Genomic DNA, 19,011 nt, shown 5'->3' with positions numbered 1-19,011 from the left:
TTATAACAGTTTAAGTGTGAGATATTTCCTCACAATATTTATTGGCCTAAGACGCTGTGAAACAGAGGCATACTCATGTTTTGGGGCCCTGATTCAGAACCTCCATTCCCTAAGTGTGTGTGCTAGGGAGAGGCAGGAGGGCAAGAAAGGGTCCAATTTCATTCCCTCACAACGAAGACCTCTTGTCCTCTACCTGCAGGTGTCCACTCTGCCCTGACTCTGGGTCCAGTTCTGATTTGAGGGGGAATTTAAGGAACCCAGATCCATTGCAGGTTAGCTCTGCTGTTGGACCCACTGATCTGGGTCCTGATGTCAGGTAAGGGAAACAACTTATTGATTGTCCTATCTATGTCAGGCTCCTACATGCTTTATCTCACTTATTCTTCATAAGAAAGTCACATGTGATGAAACAGGTGCCTAGAGAGGTTAAGTGACTTGACTTAACCAGGATTCAAAATCTGGTGCATGGTGGAAGCAACCCAAATGCCCATCAACTGGTGAATGGATTAACAAAATGTGGTATATCCATACAACGGAATAGTATGCAGTCATTAAAAAAGTGAAGTACTGATACATGTTATGTATTAGGATTCTCCAAAGAAACAGAACCAATAGGAGATATGTATATATGTATGTATGTGTGTGTATATATATAATATATAACACCTATATTATAATATATATTAAATATATTAATATTGGTATACCTATATATCTCCTACCAGTAGGAGACATATAAAATATATTAATATATTATGCATACATAATAAGGAATTAGCTCACATGGTTATGGAGGGTAATAAGTCCCAAGATCTTCAGCCTGCAAGCCAATAATCAGGAGAGCCAATGGTATAGTCCAAGTCCAAAGGCCTGAGAACTAGGAGACCCAATGGTGTAAGCTCCAGTCTAAGTCCAAGTTCAAAGACCAATGTCCCAGCTTGAAAACAGGCAGAGAGAGATAGAGAACAAATTTTCCCTTGCTCAGCATTTTTGTTCTACTCAGTCCCTCAGTGGATTGGATGAGACCCACCCTCACCGGGGAGGGCAATCAGCTTTACTCAGTCTACCAATTCAGATGTTCATCTCATCCAAAAACACCTTCACAGACACACCCAGAATTAATGTTTAACCAAATATCTGGGTACCCCATGGCCCAGTCAAGTTGACACATGAAATTAACCATCACAGGTTACTCCATGGATGAACCTTGAAACCATTATGCCAAGTGAAAGAAGCCAGACACACACAAAAGGTTACCTGTTGTATGATTCCATTTATATAAAATGTCCAGAATAGACAAATGCAGAGAAACAGAAAGCAGATTAGTGGCAGCCAGGAACTGGTGGGCAGGTGGAATGCGAGTGACTGCTTAATGGGTATGGGGTTTCTGTTGAGGGTGATGAAAATGTTCTGGAACTAGACAGTAGTGATGGTGGTACAGCACTGTTAATGTAATTAATGCTACTGAATTGTACACTTTAAATCAGTTAAAAGGATACATTTTATGTTCTGTGTATCCTGCCACAATTAAGAAACCAGCACATCTATCTTTGAAGACCTTGTTATTCTCATACAACAGGATGTGCTTCGGCTGCGTCCCTGATCCACAGTGATTTCTCTCTGGAGAAACTGCTTAGTCTTCCAATTCCCCTGCTGCGGGGGCTGCTTGCTTTTTAAGGCCACCCCTCCACGTCTCTCCTCTTCCCACCACAGCCGGGTTGGAGCTTTGTCCTGGGGGCGGGGAACCTATGACGTCACTCATTCTGACTTCCTGCCTGCTTGTGGCTTTTGGCTGGGTGCTCCTACATCTCTCTGGTTCCACCTGATACCTGCTGCCCGTCTAAACTCTCATCTTCGGCCTGTCATTTTGAGGGCTGGATTTCCACAGTCTGTTGCTGGGCCAGCTTGGCCTGGCCCCATCTCTGGGAGCTGGTCAGGCAGACCTGAGTCAAATGCTTTACGTGTCCTCCTCTCACTCACCTTATGCCCTTTCCCTCGTAGACACTTCCTTACTCTCCTACCCTACTCCTGACTTACCTGTTCTGCTCTTCTGGATGCCTGTACCTGTCAAAGTGTCCCCAAAGTGACAACTAGTCCTCTGCAGAAATTGGGTGAAGCCTACTCATTCTGGTGTTTCTTGCCCTTCACCAACTGGGCCCATCTTCCCAGAAAACCAGTGTCACCCATACCCACCCCACCCCTAATTAATCTTCCCAACATGTGCATCTAAGGCAAGACAGTGTAGAAGGGAAGAAGCCACATGATCTAAAACAGAGAAGAACTGAAATGATAGGAATTTTGAACACAGAAGGAACGAAGAAACCATCACAAGCTCAAAGGAACATGGTAGGGGACCCTTGGGGTCTTACAGCATCACTGAAATCACATGATACAGGCAGCCATGGCTTTCATCCAATTCCCCCATCCCAAGGCCCCTGTCCTCTCCTGTGGGTGCTTAATGCTACTGAACCCTTTCTTCCTGCCAACACGATCCACACACCACCTCCTCAGCAGCCTTCGGTCACTGGGAGACAGGGCACAACCTGCTGATTCTCTGAATAAGCAGCCATACTTCACTTGCCATGAATTTCCCAATGTCCCCGCCTGAGAAGGATGATGTCATTAGACATGTAAAGGGAAAAAAGAACGCTTTTCATCTTCCAGCTACAAAGGAAACAGGCTGCATCTGGAAGAGGTGGTAGAGCAGGAAAAAAGCCCTAAGCGAGGCCGGGCTCACCTGTGCGGGGCAGGCTGCGTAGAATGACTTGGAACCCTGTCAGGCTTCCCCGGGAGGAAGGAGAGGTACAGAAGTCAGGAAATAGGCTCAATGCTTTGGCCTGAAAAAAATCGATCTCCTGCTGATTGAGAGAATCAAACACTTTCCATCTCTCAGTCCTACCAGGTACTGCAGTAAATACAAAGAGGAAAAGGACACAGTCCCTGCCCTCAGAGAGGATTTTTGCTGAAGGGGATGGGGGTTGGGGGTGGCAAGGAGGCAAGATACAGCCTCTCTGCCAGGCGATCCCTGCACATGGTCAGTGAGCAGTGGGTGGTGTAATAAACGGGGATTCAGAGGAGGCGGGAGCAGTGGGGGCTGAGAAAGCTTCTTGGAGAAGGGGGAGCCATACCCTGAGGAATGGGGGGATTCGGGACCTAGAAGCGAGAGGCATTCTGGGTGGAGGCCCCTTGTGACACAGTCAGGGGACGGTGAGGAGAAGCCTGGCTTAGGCTGAGTACAGAAATGGCCGAGGAAGGATGGAAAGGAAGGTGGCAGGGAAATGTGGGGAGGGCTCGACAAGTGTGTGACTTTGAATGACCCCGAGCCTAATTTCCTCATCTCCAAATGGCCGTGAAAAGACCATGATGTTCATAAGCATCATTTAAGACACGTGATGGGAAACCCTAACCCAGCACTCACCGCTGTCCGGGCCCTCAAAAAACGGCAGTGCTGGGCTGAGATGCTTGGGCATTATCCCGCAGGCTGTGTGGAGCCGTAAGGGTTGGTGAGCAGGAGAAGGATTTCAAAACCCAGGCAGAGAGGGAATTATGAAGGATGTGAGAGGGGCTTGTGAAAGGTTAATCCCCGTCTGCTCTGATGGAGGCTGGCAGGGACCGAGAACTCTGATGGGAGACACTGAGGTCCTGGAGTTACCGGAATGGGAAGCCTTTCAGTGATCTCTCAGACCCTGCTTGAGGCCATCAGATCATGTTGGAAATCTTTTCCCCGAAAGCTCTCTAGAGCTCTCAGGCGGTCGGGGCTGCCAACCCCTAGTTCCCCCAAGCAGAAGCAGCATGTGAGGGATAGGACAGGAGAGACCCTCCTCCCTTATCAGTCATCACTGCAAGCCGTTTTTCACTCCAGCAAAAATTTAGCAGGTATATTAAAATGCATCCAGGCACAATAAAACCTTGTTTGAGGTCTAAAATATAGCTTGTCAGGTGAGTATTTAGTGGTGTGTTTTAATATGCCTAAGTGCAAACCGGAATTTAATGTGTAGGCTAAAGTACACATTAGCAATTTTGTAAGTGAGCTAAAATTGTAGTGTACATGAGCAACTCGGGGGGCGGGTGGGGGGAAGGGGAGCGAGGAAACAAAATAGCATAAAACTTTGGGATCTTTTTTCTCTTTATTATTTATTTTATTTTATTTTTTAAAATTTAATTTTATTTATTTATTTTTTATACAGCAGGTTCTTATTAGTTATCTATTTTATACACATTAGTGTATATATGTCAATCCCAATTTATTATTTATTTTATTTTTTTAAATTTAATTTTATTTATTTATTTTTAATACAGCAGGTTCTTATTAGTTATCTATTTTATACACATTAGTGTATATATGTCAATCCCAATTTATTATTTATTTTATTTTTTAAAATTTAATTTTATTTATTTATTTTTTATACAGCAGGTTCTTATTAGTTATCTATTTTATACACATTAGTGTATACATGTCAATCCCAATCTCCCAATTCATCCCACCACCACCACCCCCTGCTTTTCCCCCTTGGTGTCCATACGTTTGTTCTCTACATCTGTGTCTCAATTTCTGCCTTGCAGATTGGTTCATCTGTACCATTTTTCTAGGTTCCACATATACGCGTTAATATATGATATTTGTTTTTCTCTTTCTTATTTACTTCACTCTGTATGACAGTCTCTAGGTCCATCCACATCTCTACAAATGACCCAATTTCATTCTTTTCCATGGCTGAGTAATATTCCATTGTATATATGTACCACATCTTCTTTATCCATTCGTCGGTCGATGGCCATTTAGGTTGCTTCCATGACCTGGCTATTGTAAATAGTGCTGCAATGCACATTGGGGTACATGACTCTTTTTGAATTATGGTTTTCTCTGGGTCTGTGCCCAGTAGTGGGATTGCTGGATCATATGGTAATTCTATTTTTAGTTTTTTAAGGAACCTCCATACTGTTCTCCATAGTGGCTGTATCAATTTACATTCCCACCAACAGTGCAAGAGGGTTCCCTTTTCTCCACACCCTCTCTAGCATTTGTTGTTTGTGAATTTTCTGATGATGCCCATTCTAACTGGTGTGAGGTGATAGGGATCTTTTTTCTTTATTCCTCTAAGTAGGCCCTTGAATTCTCAGGTGACTTTATAATGGAGTTTCCTCTTACTTATTGATTTTTTTAAAAATTTATGTATTTAATTTATTTATTTTTGGCTGCATTGGGTCTTCGTTGCCGCGTGCGGGCTTTCTGTAGTTGCAGCGAGCGGGGGCTACTCTTCGTTGCAGTGCATGGGCTTCTCATTGCAGTGTCTTCTCTTGCTGCGGATCATGGGCTCTAGGCACTTGGGTTTCAGTAGTTGTGGCACATGGGCTCAGTAGTGTAGTGGCTTTGGGCTCTAGCGCGCAGGCTCAGTAGTTGTGGCACACGGGCTTAGTTGCTCTGCGGCATGTGGGATCTTCCCAGACCAGGGCTCAAACCCGTGTTCCCTGAATTGGCAGGTGGATTCTTAACCACTGTGCCACCAGGGGAACCCTGATTGATTATTTTACCTTATGTTTTACTGAGATAGAATTCACATAATATAAAATTAGCCCTTTTACAGTGGGTAATTCAATGGCATTTAGTACATTCACAGGGCTATGCTCTGTATCCACCATCTCTTTCTAGTTCCGTAACATTTCCATCACCCCAAAAGGAAACCCTGCATCCGTTAAGCAGTTACCTCTCCTTTCCTCCTCCCTCTGGCCCATGGCAACCACTCATCTGCTTTCTGTCTCCATGGATTTAACTATTCCAGATCTCTCTCTTTAATTTTAAAATTTATTATTAATTTTTTGCTTTTTTCTGTCTTATGATTCATAGAAGTGTGTGTGTTTCTCTGGATTACAGGCAATAATGCCTGCTGTTTTGGAGAAATTCAGAGGTAGCAATGCTGGAAGCCAATATGTCAGGTTGTTGAAAGGAGAGGAACCACAGGGTAGAAGTTATACAGGTAAGGCTGTAGAACCAATACCCGGAAGGCTAGGAGACAGTCCTACCAAGTTTTTCCCAAGGGGGCTAGTAACCTTTTTGTATTATCAGCCCCTTGGCAGTCTGATGAAGCTCTTGGACCTTTTCTTAAGATAATGATTTAGATGAAATAAAGCATACAGGATTACAAAGGAAGCCAATTATATTGAGATGCAGTTATAAAATATTAAAGTATTTGGTGATCAAGTGTTATGTATACTTCGTTAATACATTGACTAATGAAACCTAGCTGTGGATCTAATAACACTGTAATTTTAAAGTAGTGAGAGGTGTAAATTATATTTTGAGGTATCTGCAACACTATAATGTGATATGAAAATATCTGACTTCTATTGGTGCCAAAGTCACAGATATTGCTAATAATACTGCGGTTTGTTGCTTATATTCATAATGGAAAGGAACATGCATGGAAGCTAGTGAAAACAAAGATATCATTTTCCCCCAACCAGATTTATCCACAGACTTTGCTTAAGAATCCTTGTTCTGGAATCAGCGGTTTCTAATCTATTTTCAGCCACGGATTTCTTTGAGAATCTAATGAAAGCTATCTGTAGGCCATCTCACCCCCAAAATGCATTATCTACAGGTACAAAAATTATATCATATTTGTGGAACTCCTAATGGCCATCCATGGACCATTTCCAAGCCCATGGACCCCCGGTTAAGAACTCCAATTCTACATGTACCAGCAGTCAGGGGCAGTGTATGATTTAGCATTTCTTGGCTGTAAATAACAGAAACTAAGTCTGGAGGCAGGCAGTTTTAGAGGACCTCTGTAGCAGAAGCTTCTGGACAGTCTTCTCTGTATCCTATATCTAGAATAAGTAAGTTCCATCTGGGGCCAGGTTTTCAACCCTTGATCATTGTTCCAATGTCTGAGTGGGCCTAGCTCAGGTCAGGTGCCCATCTCTGCACTAGAGGAGAGCTGGGCACCTTGATCAAATACCTCAGCAGACTGTATCTAGTGAGGAAGAATAATTTCTCAGAGGAATTTGAGGCACTATTATCAAAAAAGAAAGGAAGAAAACAGAAAAGAAAAAATTACTGTGGCTATAAGGCAGGCAAAAGAGAAGATAAATTTTAAGTCCCATGAAAACTAGTGATGGGTACTGATTTTTTAAATTATTATTATAAGACATACTTTCTGGGAACATGTTGATGTTTCTGAAATCAGGATATCGCTCTCAATATGTGTATACACTGAAAGCAGCCCTCTCCTCCTTCCCATGCCCAGAAAAGTAAACTGTTGTTCAATCAAATCAGCGTTGCATCTTACAGCTGAGTCTTAGAACCGAGGAACTGTGGTCTCTCAGAGTCAATCAAAGCCATACAGGCCAGATTTCCTGAAGCTTCAGAAAGTGCTTCCATTCCTATACTCTTCATGCCATTTTCTTTTAATCTCTGCTCTTCCAAAGCATACTTACTTTGCCTAGTGTGGCTCTTCTTTCATATCAGATGTTTACCACACAGCTAAACGCTGAGATGAAATCCAATTCAATTAAGCAGGTGTTCACTGAACAGCAGCTACGAGTCAAGCTCTTTTCTAGGCACTGTGAGCGTCACGTGAGGAGAATAAAACAGAGTCACCTGCTCTCCAAGAGCTTACAGCTTAGGTGTAGAGACTGCACACACACAGGAACCAGGTAAAACACTCACCTGGACGGGTAACCTAAGTGATCCTCACTTGATGTGCTCACCCAAGTGCTGCCACCGGGAATCAGGAGTTGAGAGAGCAGAGTGTGGGTTGAGTAGTGAAGGAAGACCGTCCCTGTCCTGTGTCTGTACCTGTGGGGCCACAGGTCTCCCAGGACCCCTCTCTGAAAGCAATGAGGTACTGTGGAGTTGCACTCCTTGTCCTGGTCATCATCCAAGAAATACAGAATCCTTGGGTGAGGAGGACCACGTACCCCAGCATGGGCTCCCCATGAAGCCAACCCCCATTCATCTCGCAGGTCTCTGCTTTAAGGTCACTTCCAGAAAGTTCCTCCCAGGCCTCTCAATTTAGAATTAGACCCTGTTATTAAACTTTCTCAAGGTGCCTTGTTCTTTTTCTTCAAAACACTTAAAATCATTTGTAATTACATGTTTATTTTTCTCTCCACTGGTCTGTGAGCTTTTCTAGGGAGGGAAAGGACTGAGTCTTTTTTGCTTGCCTCTGCATTCACAAAACTCAACGCAGTGCCTGCGCATACGAGGTGCTCAGGAAATACGCGTGGAGTGATGGGAGAGTTAAGTATAGGCTAGAAACCACGTCAGTGCTTTCTGATGATGATGAAGCTCCTTTGAGGACAAGGGCACAGTTGATAGGAAATACCGTTTGATGTTAAAAAATGTGCCAGACCAAAGGGGCAGCTGGTATATGAGTCATTGATGGACATCTTAAGGGTTATGAATCTGAGAGTTAAGGTAGTTAAGAAACATTGCTTTTTGGTTTGGAATTGAAAACCTGTGGTGAAATACTTACAACCTATGCAATAAAGGTGGGGTCTCCTGCTCTGTTCCACCCACGCCAACCATTCCAACCGTTCTGCCTTTAATGGGGCTCTGGGGAGTTGTGTGTTACTGTGGTTTTACTTTCCCGGGCCAAAAAAAAATGTTATGAAATCCTGAAAGGAAATAGACGACCTCGAAGACAGGCAAGTTAATGAAGCTCTTATTTCTCTTGAAATAGAAACTTAACATTTGTCAGCAGGGAGAAAGTTGTGAAGAAATTAAGTTGAAAGAATCCACTGGTGTTGCTGGCTTGAGAGTTTGCTTTGGTTGCTAGCGGTGGGGTGGAGTTGGGATTCCTTTCCATTCTTTAGCTGAAGACTTAAATTTCAGAAACCCAGAAGCCGTGAGCATGAAGACCTTGGTTGAACTTTTCATTACTGCTCCAATGTCTTTGTACAAATGAAAGCAGAGATCCTAAAACTTTCCTTATATGGGATTTTACAGCTTTATGAAAATGGGCAAGTCTCCCTTTACTGTAGAATTGAGTAGGTATAAAATTTGATTTCAAGTCTTTATTTTTTTAAAAAAGTATATATGTATGATATTACTACCAGTGAGAAAAAGACATTTTATTATAATACTTGATACTTATGCAGTAGTCTTCTCCGAGGAATTCAAATTCCAGCTAAGTGTATAAATGGGTAGGCTAGCTTCTGGTGGAAATGTAAATGTATGGGACTTAATGCTACACCACTTGTCAAATACAAGAAATTGGGTATTTTCCTCAGTTTAGGGAAGATAAATTTCACCCCTTTTCTAGTTCTAGAAGAGTCTTTCCAGAATGTCAGCTTCTGGGAATTCTTATTGGATTTAACTTGAACACCAATTGTGTACCTGCGGAGGGAGACATTGCCAAAGGTGTTAACTGTCTGACGTCTGTATTCAGTTGGGCTTTAGGTGAATTACTTAAGTGTGCTAGGTCTCAGTTTTCCCCTTGGTAAGACAGGGATTAAAAACAATATCTCCTCTTAGGAGTAAGTAGCCCCCCTCTGTTGGAGCAGTGTTGGTGACCTAAGAAGGACTCCCTTTGTCACAAGCACACACCTACATGCGTGCATGCATACACACGTGTACAAGCACATACGTACTCTGTCATTGACCAGACCCCAAGCCCAGAGCCTCATTCCTGACTGGTCTCCCCCTGACCCATGGCCACAGACGCGGTCCTGGGAGTGAAGCCTCTTTAGGCTGTACATTCTGACCAGCTAATGTGTCTGCCATGTAGGCGACAGGCAGGAAAGGAAACAGAGGCGTGATTCAAACAACAACAGTTGAATGAGTGATGGTCTATTGAGTCTGCTGAGCCTTTGCAGGGGTCACCCAGGTCTCTGAGATTGTAAGGCAGTAACGTCCAAGGCTTTCAGATTGCATGGCCCTGTAACATTACAAAAACATTTAGGGGGGAACTGAGATTGCCAACTTTTTATTTTGCTGAAAAATGGCTGAAAACAAAACCCCAAGCGATCACAAGTCTCATATTCTTTGATACAAAAATGGAATGCATTTAGCTTTACATTGCTCTGATAAGATCTTGTTTTGCCCTTAAGTAACAAAAACATCTCCAAGGACCTGCGGCCGTCAGCAGATGAGCCTGGAACCCTGCTGTAGAGGCTACACAGCCGGGTACGCAAGGGGCCGAGGGAGCAATTTTATGAACATACACGGCTGACCTGTGCTCCTGGCAGCTGCAGCCAGGCCACGAACCCAATTTCAGCTTTGAGGCTTCCTACTCCTGCAAACACACTCTGAGGCACGCTGCCTTCACCATTCCAGACCTCCCCTTTCTTACTTCACTGCTTCTATAATTATTTCTCAAGACTGGCACAGCCCAGCACAACATGGTACATCTAATGCACAAGGTGGTGTTTCCTCCTTCATCCTGAGTGTGAGTTCTTATCCTCTTCACAGTGTCACAACAAGGTGTGTCTTCCACAAACCTACACCCTCATGTTCTCTTTGTTGTTTTTGCCATTCTTACAAAGCTAATGTCATATGGACTGAGTCAGAAGAATCATAAGGCCCATATTATTCATTCATTCATTCATTCATTTAATAAATATTGACAGCCGATTATGCCCTAGGCTCCACACCAGGTGGTGGGGATAGAGTAGTGGGTAAACAAGCACAGCCCCTTCTCTCATGGAGGGAGACCATGACAGAAACAAACAAACAAATAAATACGTATTTATAAAATGTGATGAGAACAGTGAAAAATCAGGAGCGTCATGAAAGAGTATCACAGATGGAGTAGTTAAGAAAAGCTTCCCTGAGAAAGTGACATTTAAGCTGAGGCCTGAGAGATGACGTAGTGGACATTCATTGGCTTTGGTCACCTTCCATCCACTTTCTCTTCTTTTGGTAACAACACCTGATGATTATCTTTGGGGGATTTCATTCGGGGAGTCCCATTCTTCTTGGGTTGGGGTTGTGATCAAGCTAGGTCACGTGACCAAGCCAGGTCAAGCTGGCTTTCATTCAGGGCTTGGAATCTTGTGTGGAGTGATGCGAGGACAGAAAAAAACTGGAGTGGGCAGAGTGTTCTGAGGGATGGGTAGAGCCAAACGAATGCCTCCGGAGGGCTGGCTGCACCAGACCCTGTGGGGCAAGATGAAGACTTTGGATTTTATCCTAAATACAAAGGAAAGTTGTAAAGCTCTTTTGAGCATGGGGAGTATATTTTTAGTAGCAACCAATGTCACAAAGAAAAAACAATCCACCGAACAATCCAATCCAAGAAACAGTGTAAAGATCTTTGAATTGGTCATCTCAGTTTTGCTCTGAGCCAGCTCCAGGACCCTAGGAATTTGTAAGGCTCTTCTAATCTCACTTAGCCCCAGTGTCTTCATCTATAAAATTTGGTGGTAGATTAGCAGATCTAACTTCCCTTCCTTCTCTGATGTTCATGATCTATAGTCAAACCTTGTCAAATTGGACAAGGTGTCCATCATCAAGAAGTTTATAATAAAATAGAGAGATAAGGACTCCCCTGGTGGTCCAGTGGTAAAGAATCCACCTTCCAATGCAGGGGATGCGGGTTCCATCCCTGGTAGGGGAGCTGAGATGCCACATGCCATGGGGAAACTGAGCCTGCGTGCCACAACTACTGAGCTCACATGCCTCAACGAGAGAGCCCACGTGCCGCAAACTACAGAGCCCACGCGCTCTGGAGCCCACGTGCCACAACTAGAGAGAAGCCCGTGCCCGCAACGAAGAGCCCGCGCACCGCAACAAAAGATCCCACGTGCCGCAACTAAGACCCGATGCAGCCAAAAATATAAATAAATAAATAGAGAGATAAACACCCAACCTCTATAACACCTGCTGTGTTCCAAGGAGTTATAATGTTTAAAGTGGTTTTTAAGCTGATTTTGCCAGCTTATTGTCCTGTTGGCTGCAAAAGGATTTTAACCGGTTCTAGGCTCAGTAGCCATTCAATGAAGAACTTTGAAAGAAGGCATGACTTAAAGTGTGCTACTCTGCTAAGTGGAGACATATTAACTTCAATTGAACGCTTCACGACAGAAAACACTAGTGAGAGTATTGACTCTTGGCTGAATTTCACCGAGACCTTGCAACTGTCGAAACACCTGTGTGTGATGTGTCTGTCAGTTATCCATCGCTGCCAACACTTAGTGGATTAAAGCAACCGCCATTTTATTTCTCACAACTCTTGGGTTGCCTGGGTCATTTTGGCTAGTCGCGCCTAGGCTCACTCACGGGGTTACATTCAGCTGGTGGGTTGGCTGGGGGTTGCTACAGCTGGGATGGTGAGCCTCTCTCTGTCTGAGTCTTTCATTTTTAAGGAGGCTGGACCAGATTTCTTCAGTTTCTTCACAGCGTTTCAAGAAAGCAAGGAGCGAGGCACAAGTGCTCATCAAACATCCCTCCGTTTGCCATGTTTGTTGATGTCCCAGTGGCCAAAACACATCGTGTGGCCAAGCCCAGGGTTAATACGGGAGGGGGCTACATCATGGGCATGGATAGGCGGCGTGATACATTAGAGGTCCACAGTATGTGGACTTTCCCTCTTAGATATGCATTGCAAGATATGCAACTTTAACTTATAAATTATGGTACTTTCACAAAGACACAATGTACATGTTATTTCTAGTATAAGGAAGCATTTGGAGTCACCTTATTAAGGAACTGAACCCTACCTCAAATGGTTCTGTTTGCCTCACAAAATTATTCATTAATTGTTTGCAGTGGTCTTGGAAAGTTATGTACATATTTAGAGGGAAATGGCATTTACAATTATAATGAATTAAAGCAATCTATATTGCAGAAACACTGACCCAATTTGGAACTGAGGCTTGCTAATTCCATATTAGCGGCATCTATATCCTCCCAACCCCTCTGCCCTAGCATATGGGTGCCTGTCTCATCCACTAGACCTCAGACTCCTTTGAGGGTAAGAATCGTACCTCACCAATGTTTGTTTCCCTCACTCTTCCAGCACCTACAACACTCAGTGGATGCTCCCTAAATGCTTGTTAAATAAAGGAATCGATAGTTGCCTTTTATTAATAAACACCTATATGTTCCAGGGACTTCACTCACAGACTGGATCACCAATTCTCTCAATGTCACAGATAAGCATCATTCTCCACAGTTTACAATTGAGGGGACTGAGGTGCAGAAAGCCCAAGGCGGATGGGCTGGGATTCCAGCCTGGTCCTGTCTGATGCCACTTCATTGCACTCACTGCTGTTTTATGTGCAGAGCAGGAAGGAGACTGTTAAAAATGAAAAGACGGCCTCAAGGTGTTGAGAGAGGGGCAAGGAGAAAACAGGAAGAGTCTGTAGACCACAGGGGCCCTTAAACATTGACTGCCTTCGCAATAAAATAAACACTTGTTCATTAAGAGATTGGCCACCGAAACCCAGGGGGAAAACCTACAGGAGAGCCAGCTCTACAGCTCTTAAGACCAGCTCATAACTGGTCTTAAAACCCAAGGCCAGTTAATTCTTCGGGGTGGGGAAGAAGAGGGACTGGAAAGGCCTTGCTCCCGGGGCTGGCTCTCTTGGGTAGGTGACAATACCCCACATACAAGGGTATTAAGGTGTCCCCAGATGAAAAGGTAGCCATTATTTTACTTTTTGCCTATAGTTTTTATTACCTACTAGATTAGTAATAATAGTAACAGTAGCTACCACTTAGATACAGTACAGGTGGGGGTGGAGGGCCTGAGCAAAGCGCTTTACACACAGTGCAGGATCTCAATTAATCCTCACAACAACTCTATGAAATAGATTTTATTACTCTTAATTTATAGATGAGGTAACTGCCCAGGGAGATTAGCTTTCCCGAGAGTTCCCAGCTTTTAAGTGGTAGATCTATGTAAAACCTAAGTCTGTTTGACTAAAGGCCCTGAATAACATTGAGCTGAGGGCCTTGTGCAACTTTGGTGCTAGTCTGAAGTGGGGAATTGTGAATCCTATTTATTCATGCAACGCTGCGCAAGTGTGTGTGTGTGTGTGTGTGTGTGTAATTTACCAAAAAAAAAAAAAAAAAAAAAAATCCAGGTGGGGATATCTGTCCTCTGGAGGTTTAGAAGCCTACGTGGGTGGAGAGCGGCCAAAATCTCTACTCATTCATTCACTCTTTCGCTGCTTCAAGAAGTATTTGTTGCGCCCTTGGGTATTCAAGGCAGGGCGCTAACCTAGCCCTAGGAGAGAGAATGACGAACACGAGAGACGTGGTGTTTGTTCCCCAGCCCTATTTTACTTTCTCGTGGGCGAGGCATTCAGATTCAGAGAAGCAGGAAATGTATCGACCCAGGTGGGGCACGGAGGAAGGGCGCCGAGCGGCTGGCTGGTCAGGGCAGGCTCCCCGGAGGCAGCGGCGGGGCCGGGGCCGCGGCCGCCACAAGGGAGGGTCTCCGGCAGAGCGGAACCGGGTTGGGAGCGAGCCTTGGGGCGGGGGCGGCCGGCGAGTTAGGGTTAGGGCGAGAGGATTCGCCTTCCCGGCGGCAGAGGGCGCCTGGCGCTGCGGTCCGGCGAGCCGGAGCCGCCCGCGCGGACGCCGAGAGAAGAGGCGAGGCGGGGAGCTCGAGCGGCGGCCACTGCCACGTCTTCCCGGCAGTGGCGGCGGCGGCGCGGGAGGAGGTGAGCGGCGGCGGCGCGGGCGGGCAGGTGGGCAGGGAGCGGCGCGGGCGGGCACTGGGCACCGGGCGGGGGTGCCGGCGCCGGGACAGCGCGGTTCCCGCCACGCCGGCTCCTCCTCTGCGCCGGGCGGACAGCCGAGGCCCGGGCGCCGAGCGAGTCCCGAGCGCAACTCGTGCCGGCGCGGCGGGCCGGGGCCGAGGGGACGCGAGCCCGCCCGCCATTCGCGGCGCGGGACGCGGGATCCCCGCCGCTGCGGGGCTGGCGCCGCGGCCGCGGCCGGGAAAAGTTGGGGCGGACAGAGCCCGCACGGGCCGGGCGGGAAGTGCGGGTGCGCGGCTGACTCCCGGGGCGCGGAGGGACGCGGGGAGAGGGGGGCCTGGGCCGGAGGCGGGAGACGCGGGTCCTCTGCGGGCGGAGAGAAAGGGGTGCGCTCAGGTTCTCGGGCTGGAGCGGGCAAGTGTCCGGCGGGGACCCCGCGAGTGAGGAGGGAGGGAGGCCCACGGGGGGGCGGCCACTGGGGGGACCGGAGGCGAGTGGGTGGCGGGGTAGAGCGATGGGGAGTGGGCTTTGCCTCCTCGCGCCTCTGTTGGGGCAGACGCTGAAAGAGGGGTCGGGCTCAGAGTGGGGGACGCCTCTTGGCGTCTGAAGATCCGGTGGGGAGTTCCAGTAACTGGTGGAGGAGGGAGCGGAGCGGTGCTTCCTCTACGGCTTGGGTCAAATACCGTCCCTCCCGGTCTGCCAGATTCACCTCCCAGACTGCAGTGCTTTTGTCCTGGGGAAGTTGAGGAGGGACCCCTGAGTGGATGGGATATTTAGATGTTCCAAGGGGAGTAAGATTGGGCTGCATGAAATCATAACTGTTGCCAGGAGAAATCGCAACTCTGACCCCCCCCCCCCCCCCAGCCACCCACCCATCCCATTCCCTCTCCAGTACCGGCAACGTCTGGATTCCCTGGGCTGGGCTAGCAGATCCCCAAAGGCCTGCAGCGCATCTGCTCACAGGGTCCTGGGTATCCTGAAGGGGCATAAGACATGGCCTTTTATTCTCTGGGACTGAGGTTGGCTATTTCAGAAACAAGTGGTTCTGGAGATGCTGGATGCTTTATTAGAACAATCTGTGTGGTACCCCTTGACAAAGGAGATGACTCATGTTAGGTTTTTTTTTTTTCTTCCCCTTCCAAATAAACTTCGTATTCAAGACACAAGTATGCCAGGTCATTTGCAACAGTGATAGAGCTGGAGATCTACATTGTAGGCCTTGAGCCCTTGTGCTAGTCCTAGATATATTAGCAAGGATTATGGCCTTGGATGAATCACGTCCTCTCTCTGGAACTCAGTTTTCTTATCTGCAAAATAGGGTATAAATAAAGAGCTAGACAGTCTGATGGCGCAGGAGAAGGTGACTGAGGGAGACTGACATCTTTTTCCTTGTAAGTCGAGATCGGCCACACAAAATCAAACTCAGCCTATTACAAAGAAATTAGGGTGGACTTAACACAGCTAAGAAGCAAGAAAGGCTGCATAAAGTAAAACAAACCCAAAAACTAATAATAATTGGTATTAGATTTACAGTATGGATATTGTTCTCATGCAGGCAGTTAGTATACATGGCTGTCCAGCTGTCATTACCATAAAGCTGTTAACTGTGCTTAAAAAATTTACGTATGTTTCATCTGTGGACCTGAATTTTATTCTTTTGTTTGAACCTTCAAGCCTGGAGTAGATGCTCAGTTGGATGGGTCTTGGCTCAGCCTTTCTCGAAGAACCTCCCCAGGATCTCTCATTGCCGTAGTAGCATAGATTTCCTTCTGTCTGACTGATGCTGCCATCCTTGTACCAACACACTTCTGTCATCTTTTCCGTTCTAGCTTGAGAAGTGGGGAGCTGATCCCTGTTGCATCTGGCATTTCTGAACTTCCCAGGTTTCTTTGCAAGTGAGTGAAATTAAGTGAGGCAAACAGTGCATTAGATGCAGCACATTAAAAATAGCTCAAGGTAATAATGTATCTGCCCCACCCCTATTCCCTAGACCTCCTGGGCGACCTCTCACTAGAACGTCTGTGTCACTTGCTGGCCATCTCGTTTTGGATGCTGAGGGTCATCACACAGCTGAAATGACATGGTTGGGTCAAACAGCACATTCATGATCAAGCCATGATGCTGGAGGGAGAGGAGGATTTTTTTTGTATTTTATCATAACTGAATGCTCCTGTCCTTCTGTTCTCTTTCATTAGTAGCTGTCAAAATACATATTGGGTTTGACCGCATCATTTTCAGTAATCCTTTTCTGTCAGTTTCTTGGCAGCTGCAGTTAGTGGTTATCTCTAAGTTTGAGGTAGTGGTAAAATTATATCCTCTCTAGCAGGTAATTAAGCTGAATCTTTAAAATATCTGCAGTTTATATGTGTGTGTGTGTGTGTGTGTATAAATTACTTTAGCTGAGGGATATTAAATTAATTAAAAAAATCATGTTGCTAATAATAGTTGTCATTTGAGCCCCTACCATTTATCAGGCACTGTGAGGTGAGGAAGCAAAGCTTAGACAGGGTACAACTCTAAGTGCTACCACTGGCTTTCACAAGTTACTGATGATCTTTGAAACCAAATAGTGTTTTACAATAGTGGAAAAGTAATTCTTAACTATCCTACAGGGCTGTGATATTGAATGAGATCTCGTATATGAAAAGCAATGTGTAAACTTGTAAAGTGCCCTCCAACCTAGGACAGTGTTTTACCCTAAGCACCTGGGGACACCCAGGTGCTTAGGGTAAAGCTTATGAGTCCATGAGTCTTGATGTCTGATGGGCCTGGTGTACATGCTGAGCCCATCGCTTGATCCCTCTGAGCCCGATTTCCCCGTATGTAAAATCAGGATGATAGTATCTGCCTTGCATTCAATGAGATGCACTTGTGAGTTGCAGTGGGTGCTCAGTGACGCTTGGCATCCAGCCCTTTCTCTCCCCTCGCCCATGGGCACTTGGGATAATGGGATTAAGTCTTCCAGTAGGAATTGTCCTCAAGGGAGAAAGGCTTTTAAAGTACATTTTTGTACTTACAAATAATTGTTTTAGCTTTTGGCTGCCCACTCCATCCTCAACACACGCAGTGAATATTCTAGGACCTACCATCATCTAAAAGGAGGGAATTGCTGGGACTGGCACAGCATTGTGAATCAACTATACTTCAATAAAAATTAAAAAAAAAAAAAAAAGACACGTCTTTGGTAGGAGGCTGAAGATGGATGTAGCTAGTTTCCCTTTACCCATTTTGTGCCCTTCTCTCCTCTTTTATTCGTTTTGTGGGCCAGGGAAAAGATACTGAGTTTGGGGACTTCGAGCTGGTAGGAGGCATTGTTAGAGCTGTAGTATAAGATGGGAGGGCAGTGCAGATATGGGCCGGGAAGGAGATGGAAGAGTTGACTTTGCCAGTAAAATCTGGACAGTTTGGTGTGGGGGAAGTCTCTGTTAGATGTAGGATTTGGCTAAATATGGGGCCAATTTCTATCAAGTGCTATAAGCTGTCTTGTGGGGCTTGGAAGTTTTTATGCTCCAGGCAGATTTTGACTGGTTGTGGTGGCATCATAAATGAGTTGCCATAGTAAGTTGTATGCGGAAAAGGAAATTAATTTCCAGGAGGGTGTTTGTTGTGACTGATGCCAGAATTTCTCTGAGAATTTTATTAAGATTCAGTCAGTCTATAAAAGTACTTCTTAGTTCTCTGAAGGTATTAATTAAGAAATAGTTTTTTAAAAAAAAAACCAGAAGGGTCTCCTTTGTGAGCTTTTGAAATGTAATCTTCCTAAATCTTTGGAAAAAATGAAGTCTTTAAAAAAAAAAAAAATCACAGAGCTGTCTATTTTAAAAGCAGTTCCTCCAAAGTAATGTTTTCCTTCTCTTCCCATCCCTTCCCTCCTCTCACATTATTTTGATAATGAGTTAATTTTGGTGTCCTCCACATCTTGGTAGCCTAAGGTTTATGACCCTTCATTTTTAGATCTCGGATGTGCCTTTTCTCCTGCGTTGACTCGTATTCATTCGTTATGAGGAGGTAGCACAGCGAGGTGGTGAAGGGCAGAGGGTCTGGAGCCAGGTTGGGGACAGGGAGAGTCGTGGCCATTTTTGGAGAGCCGGGCTCTCCTCAGCTTGGATTAACTCCCATAGAAGCTCTGGAGGGTGATCCTTTTATTCCCGTTGCACAGATGAGGAAACCGCAACCTGTGCATCTTCATAGTTGGGGGCGGGGTGGCATGTGTCACAGTCCGAGCGGCAGCTGTGATCTCTGTGACGGCACAGCCTGGGCAGGCAGAGGTCACGCCCACCCTGCCAGGGTTGGACTCCGTCCGGAGACTGGGGCTTGATGAAGGGCTGTGGTTTAGAAGGGTGGCTCTGCAGGCTGTGT

The 19,011-nt window shown here is 45.7% G+C and overlaps 1 long non-coding RNA gene across 1 annotated transcript in view; it reads left to right on the top strand.

Moving 5' to 3' along the window:
* The first annotated feature begins 14,448 nt into the window (after positions 1-14,448).
* The window catches only part of LOC130708846 (uncharacterized), a 66,286-nt gene continuing 61,723 nt past the window's right edge, over positions 14,449-19,011 (top strand). The window contains exon 1 of the long non-coding RNA XR_009009265.1: positions 14,449-14,613. This is a non-coding gene — a long non-coding RNA (uncharacterized LOC130708846). The remainder of the gene's footprint in view (positions 14,614-19,011) is intronic.

The sequence above is a fragment of the Balaenoptera acutorostrata genome, chromosome 9 (assembly GCF_949987535.1).
Source record: "Balaenoptera acutorostrata chromosome 9, mBalAcu1.1, whole genome shotgun sequence".
Classification (NCBI taxonomy): Eukaryota; Metazoa; Chordata; class Mammalia; order Artiodactyla; family Balaenopteridae; genus Balaenoptera; species Balaenoptera acutorostrata.
Note: the sequence above shows the minus strand (reverse complement) of the source record. Positions and strands in the feature narration are given on the sequence as shown.